General features: G+C 32.8%; 1 long non-coding RNA gene across 1 annotated transcript; it reads left to right on the top strand.

Moving 5' to 3' along the window:
* The first annotated feature begins 3280 nt into the window (after positions 1-3280).
* Positions 3281-6001, top strand: LOC126662199 (uncharacterized). The gene is made up of 2 exons (XR_008789647.1): positions 3281-4807; positions 5652-6001. It is a non-coding gene; the product is annotated as an uncharacterized LOC126662199 (long non-coding RNA).
* Positions 6002-7084: the final 1083 nt, after the last annotated feature.

The following is a 7084-nucleotide window of genomic DNA, read 5'->3' as shown; positions in this document are numbered from 1 at the left end:
TTGGGTGCTTTTAAAAGTAAATAAATCTTACATTTTATTTAAATTTATTGAACGAAAAACTTTTAATGAACGAAAATCTTAATCTTATCTAGACCTTTCAATTTTCTTAATGTTGATTAGTTTTGTCATATTGAGACTACAATTGAAACGAATACTTAATATAGGTTATAATTAATAAAATTAAAAAGTTCGGATAGAATTGAGATTTTCGCTACAACGTTTAGAGTTACTTATTATTATTATTATTATTATTATTATTATTATTATTATTATTATTATTATTATTATTATTATTAAGATTTGGGGTAAAATTTCAATTTTCCTAACAGTTACTAATTCATACTCTAATTTTCATTAACCCCACTTAGTTATTGATTAGACTTTGGATATTTACTATTCTAATCATGAGTTAACAAATAATTATATGCACTTATTCTCACTAACCATTGAAAACTGTCACATGATAAATGATTATAACTATCATGATCAATTGTTTGTGCACATATATACAAGTGCAAAAAAACATAAATATCATGATGCCTTTAAATCGATCCGAATTGAAGTTTTGATTTCTTTTAAATCTAACCAAACTGATTTTATAAAATAATTAAATAATTCAAATCAGACAGTTCAATTGATTCTTTTTAGTTTCGTGCAATTTATACGTAATGTAAACTAAATTATCTACTTCCAAAACTCAATCAAAAACCTTTTTTTATATATAATTTTAAACTAAACCAAACTGAACTGAATTTGATAGTTTAATTTTGTTAGTAACCTTATATATACACACATGGGTTAGGCATGAAAAGGTGAAGATTAGTTAAGATATATAATTAACATCTTAATAAAAGGGTTAACTTTGAAGGAATGGGATTAAGATTAATGAGTAACCTAATTAATTAAATATCTAACATAATCTTTCACTGAATAAAAAGCAAGAAAGCAAAAGCTGCTAACATAAAAACATGACAAACTCAACAAGTCTTTTTTTGGCATGTGACAAAAGCAAACAAAGCATAAGACCAAAAAAAATTAAAAAAAAAAAACCCAAAAAATTTAAATATTTAGAATATCTAGAGAGAGAGATAGAATCAATGTTTGGTACCATACAGCTATGCAGTACCAAGCTGCCATGATTTAAGAGAAGAAAGAAAAAATTTGATAGTTGCACTAAAGAAAAAAGCTAGGAATAGACTATGATATAGACCACATTTATTCTCCACTTTTTTTCTTACCTAAAAATAATAATAATTGGAGCATAACCTATTGAGAGCAACTCTTAACTTTTGTCATATACTCTTTATTTTAAAAGATTTATTTGTATTTTGTAAGGTTAATTGCAAATTAAACAGTGAATTTTAGCGTGTTTTGTAATTATAATAAAAAAAATTAAATTTTAATAATTTTAGATAAAATATATCATTTTTTTTATAATTTGAAATACCGAATAATTTGTCGATAAACAAATGCTGATGTGGACACCATAATATACATAATTATTGTTAGTGAGTAATGTCCTAAAGTCATACTTCAATGAAGGGTAGTATAAATTAATTCAAAAGGTAAAGATATATATGTTCTACTAAATGTTTATTTATTATATATCATGTTATGAAATAATATATTTTTAACAGTTAAAAATATGAGTGACATGATCTTTTATACAAGTGTCTAAATATCAATTCGCAATCTATTGATTCTATGAATAGGACATCATATTATTCAAGATCATCATCTCTATTTATTCTCCGGATTAATATGAGATACTAATGGGTGGAGATGCTTGATGGATAGCAGAATAAATATGTGAAACACTTATGTGATAAGCGGGTCGAATACGTGACGTTAGATGATGTTTACATGACCTAAGTCAACATAACGTTATTTAGGTTATATAATAGTTATCTTGTGTATGGGTGATCAGAGTTTGATACTCCTTATCTCAGTATCTTTCATGAGTTAAGGTCATGGTATATATTGGCTCTAGTTAATCGTATACGAAAATAGGTGATCAGACAAGAAAGGATTCATTACCTCAAGTGAATGAGGATAAGATCTTATACCATCTAAGTTATTCTTGATAGAAAACGTTCTCAACTGAGATAATAAAATTAGTGGAAGGAATTCTAACATAATAAAAGTAGTTACTAAGTATTTAATTTTATTTCATCAAGAATTGAAACTTGATTTATACTGATCATATGCTCGAGACATTAAGAGATTGACTCACCCACGAATCGCGTCGAAATCGAGCTCTTCAAAGTATGAAATTTTAGTGCATGTAAGGTTCGTCAAAATACATTAAGGTATTTTATCTCTATCTAGATAGTTATAATATGGAATGTTGTCCATCACTCATAACTTATGAACACTAATTAAGTAGGGGATTACTAAACTAGTTAAAAAAAGTTTTTTTATTAAGGAATTAATATTATTTCTAATTGTTGTTTAAAAATGAATCTAGTTAGTCGTACATATAAGGATAAGTATTTGACCGTCTTATATTAAATTGATTAATTAGATTAATTGATTTATTAGAAATGATTTTAGTCCAAAGACGGGATCCTAACTGTCACGACCCAAATTATTGAGCCGAGACCGGCGCTAGGGAATGGGAGTGGTAGCTCCAAAACCCGTAGCAAGCCTAAAACCACTAATAAATTTTCGCATTTAAAAGTATAATACTGTATATAAAACATTTTCAGAAAACTCTTTTAAATAATATAATTATAGATATTAAAATATCATATCAGAGTTTACATTAAAATGAATCATTTGAAGTCAATTCACAAATCTGTTATTGACTCCTATTGACTACTGCAGCTGTAATACCCCGTACGTCTGGCGTTGCCAAAGTAGGCAACATGCCCGATTCAAGATAAGTAAAGCGGCCAGAAAGAAAATAAACAGAAGAATAAATAAGGACAGACGCGAGTAGGTCGATATTGATATTTTAACAAGAAAATTTCAATGTCAATAATTCCATAAAGGAAATGGAATTAGACTTAAAAAGGAAAATATGGAAAGGTGGATAAAGTGCACTTAGGCTCGAAAATTGGAAAATTAGGATTCAATTCCCGGAAAATGGAAATTTAATAGATTATTGACGGGAATTAGAACTTATAAAAAATAATATCGAATAATTGGGTATCGATATTTGTTAAAGCAAAATTTAAAAGGAAAAAGTGAGAAAAAGTTCATTTTAGCTCAAATTGGAATTTGAGCGTTTTTAGTTAAAAAATTGCAAAAATGAATTATCGGAGATAGAATTATGAGATATTAAGTCGATATTATTTATTTGGACATAAATAATACACAATTTATCGAGATCAAAAGATTAAGTGATCGACGGACTAAATTGGACGAAAGAAAAGTTAAAAATCGAAGCGTGAGGAGGTGGTAAACTTAAGGATCAAATTGGACATTTTCCAACCCATGATTATCACTTATATGTGATAATATTGCTGGAATATTCATTTTATGACAGCAACAAAATAATTAGAGAGAAAAGGTGGTCTTCTTCTTCCTTGAGAAGAAATGATGGAAAAATCTTCAAAAATTCATATCTTCTTCGTTTTAGCTCCGATTGGGGCGATTCTTGCGGCCACGGAACGAGGAGGAGGAGCTCTACTGATCTAGACCTATTAATCAAGGTATGAATCACTAAATCTGGTTAGGTTTTGAGCTGTGATTTTCGGGATTTGTAAGTATAAATGGTGATGATGATTCTAATGGTGTAGATGATGGTTATGATGAGTAAATTGATGGTTTATGCAAAGTTTAATGATTTAATTGGTGAGACTTGAGAGTTGTGAATTATGTGTGATGTATGTTAAGGGTTAGAGTTTAATTTGCTGTTTTGAATAATAATGGTGACCATAATGATTTGAGGCTTAAAAATGAAGTTTACGTGTTGTAATTGATCGGTTTTGATAAGTTTTATAGTTAATTGTTGTGAGATGTCCATGAGCAGCCCCTCCCCTTGTCAAAGCAAGGGAGGGCAGAGAGTAGAGGAAGGGGCCGAAGTCACCCCTTCCCCGAGGTCCAATTACGCTCATAATTGATGAAAACGCTAAGCGTTATGAGCTAGATTGATTTGGATGTAAAACAAGTTTTGAAAATGGAACTTTGGATTAAGATTTTGTTGAATGAAATTGATGGAATAGGTCATGTATTAGGGCTGGATTATTGTAATGTTGAAATATGATATCGATATGTTTAGTTCCGTCACGTAATAGTTTCAATCCGAATGTATAAACGATAATTGGACATTTTGCAAGAATTTTCTGTGCAAAACAGCCTTAGTGCGCGGGTCATATCTCGAGTTGTATACGTCCAAATTGAGTTCCGTTTATTGGTACGGAAACTTAATGATGTTATCTACGAATGTCTAAGTTTAACTTTTTGTCGAATCGGACTCTAAACTGCTCGTATAAGGCAGAACATTAAGTCGCGTAGAGCAGTTCTATAATTTTATAACAGCCCAAGGTCTTAACTTCGGAGCCAAATTCCGACAACTTCGGGTGATAATCTCAGTCCGAGACCTAAATGAAAGTTGTAGGCGACGTTCTTAACTTTAAGAATGTCAATTTTTTTTTAGGGGTCGGACTGTTTTAAGTGAACGGTTTCAATAGCCGAAGTTGGCTAGAAACATAGTTTTAGATTAATTAATTATAGTTAGAGTGTAATTAATTCGAGCTATTATCGAATTTGTGTAGAATTGACGAGGCGACTACCAATGGAACCCGGAACTTACAGAACGCGACATCGCTTAGCTAGTATCAGAGATTATGGATAGCAAGCGGTGAGTATATTTTACTCACTCTTATTATCGTATTAAAAACTATTTTATATATACTATATATTATTATTATTATTAAATGCATCGCATTAGTTATTTGAGTTGAATTGTTTGATTTGGATTGTTGGTATATGATTGAATTATATTCAACTTGTTTGTTTATGGATTGACTTGTTTGATATATGAATTGTATTACTTTGCTCATGACTTGTCGATTATTTGCGAATGTGAATTTGTATACGATCCGAAGAAACGAGCTACCTATTGGGCGTCAATAGGCCGTGTGATCACCGGTGTTTATAAGAGTCTAGATATTCGTACATTAAAACGTTTGATATGAGCTCATTAAATGTTGATTATATTTATGATTATGAAATGGAATATGTTTGGGTATCGGAAAGGAGGATTATAGTTGTGGCAGATACGAGGTAACTCGGTCGAACTATCTCGGGACCCGTATCTGGTGGGTAACTCGGTCGAACTATCTCGGGACCCACAACTTGGGATTAAGTAGTGGCATGATGTAACTCGGTTGAACTATCTCGGGACTATGCCACGTGGTAGCGGGTAACTCGGTCGAACTATCTCGGGACCCGGCCACTCGGACGATATGATTCGAATATGATACGGATTAGGAGAGGTTAAGGAGTTTAAGATTAAGGTTTCGATCGGATCAAATACTTGTCTTAAGTGAATTGTTTGCAATCGCTGTGATTGTATATGTTGGAATTGTTTGAAAATGTGATTGTATATATATATTTTAAAAATGTTTTAAATGCGATGCTTATTTTGATAATATGGTAAGTAAAGTATAACTCACTCAGCTTAATAGCTGACCCCCAAATAGTGTGTTTTTCAGGTACCTAGATTCTAGACGTGGCTAGAAGTCCGTCTCTGACCAGAAGTCAATGTTCCAATAAACAGTTCCGACTTCCATGTCTGCTGCAGTAGTATAATGTCTGACTAGTGTCATGGCCTAGTAGAACAGTAAAAATTGTATGTTGTTTATAGTTGCTGTCTGTTGTGCATATTTTGGTTTGGCTACAATAGTTATGTTTTGTACCACGGAGGTAGATTTCCGTGATGTAACTTTGACGCTAGTAGTTTATGCCGGGCTAGTACGTATATGATACGGAAATGATAAGTCCGAGCAAGTTGTATGATTTTTACCAGTGTATAAATGTGTTTTTGTTTAAATGTTTCCGTTTGTAAGGTCAGGTTTTATATGATAATTGCGAAAAAGTTTTAGTGAAGTTCAGGCTTGCTACGGGATTCGGAACTACAATTCCCATTCCCTAGCGCCGGTCGCGGCCCTCAATTTTGGGTCGTGACAAAGGTGGTATCAGAGCAGTAGGTCCAGTTACCACTGCCAGTCTATGAAAAGTGTCTGTTTGACCCTATGTACCTAGGAACTACTGCAGCGTATAGAGTAGAGCCTTATTGATTATATGTGTCTCATTGAATTTGTTAGATGTTATAGGCTGTCTATTTCCGAGTGGAACGCGTGTGTGTGAGATTTCCTAAGTGTTTAAGTGAATGTGATATGCTTAGATACTTAGTCAAGCTTTTAGTTAGATAGTGCATATCATATATTAAATTATTGGATATTGTGGAAAAGTGGTTTGGACAGTATCACATGATTAAGTATTGTTCTTGTTCAGCATATCTGAGCAAAAATGGGGCTCAGCTACATGTTGTATCAGAAGAGGAGGAAGCGCCTCCTATTTATCAAATGGATTTCATGTAGATACTGACAGACTATCAGAGATACGTCAGAATGAGTGCATATCAGATATTCAAACTCGAGGTGGGACCATTGTCCCGGAGATGGAAATTAGTGAGGAAAGTTAGGAAGACCTATCCGAAGAGGAAGCATCAGAAGAGGTGAACCATCAGTACATTAGGGGTTTAGGACCCGACTTTGTTGAGTAATACAATAATGCACCTAAGCATTTTGGAATGTTATTCGCTAAAGCTCGTCAAATAGCCAGCGATCATGAGTGGAATGACGATTCCATTCCACCTCTCTTCTTTCGACGTGAGAGACTGACATTCCCTTTTCGTAGGAGTACTGCTCCAAGTATTTGGCATTACCCTGCAATTATGCATAGAGGTAGAGGCAGTGCTAGACGCGCTAGAGGACGCGGATGTGGCATTGCGACCCGAGAAGGGTGAGTCCAGTGAGACGCCCTCAAGTACGAAATGCTTTCTGTGCTTATGTGCCAAACATGTTTATGTGATTGAAATGTTTGTATTGTTTTGTTTATTCTGTGATCGATT

This window comes from Mercurialis annua, linkage group LG8 (genome assembly GCF_937616625.2).
Source record: "Mercurialis annua linkage group LG8, ddMerAnnu1.2, whole genome shotgun sequence".
Taxonomy (NCBI): domain Eukaryota; kingdom Viridiplantae; phylum Streptophyta; class Magnoliopsida; order Malpighiales; family Euphorbiaceae; genus Mercurialis; species Mercurialis annua.
The sequence above is the reverse complement of the archived record's forward strand: the minus strand, read 5'-3'. Positions and strand labels throughout refer to the sequence as shown.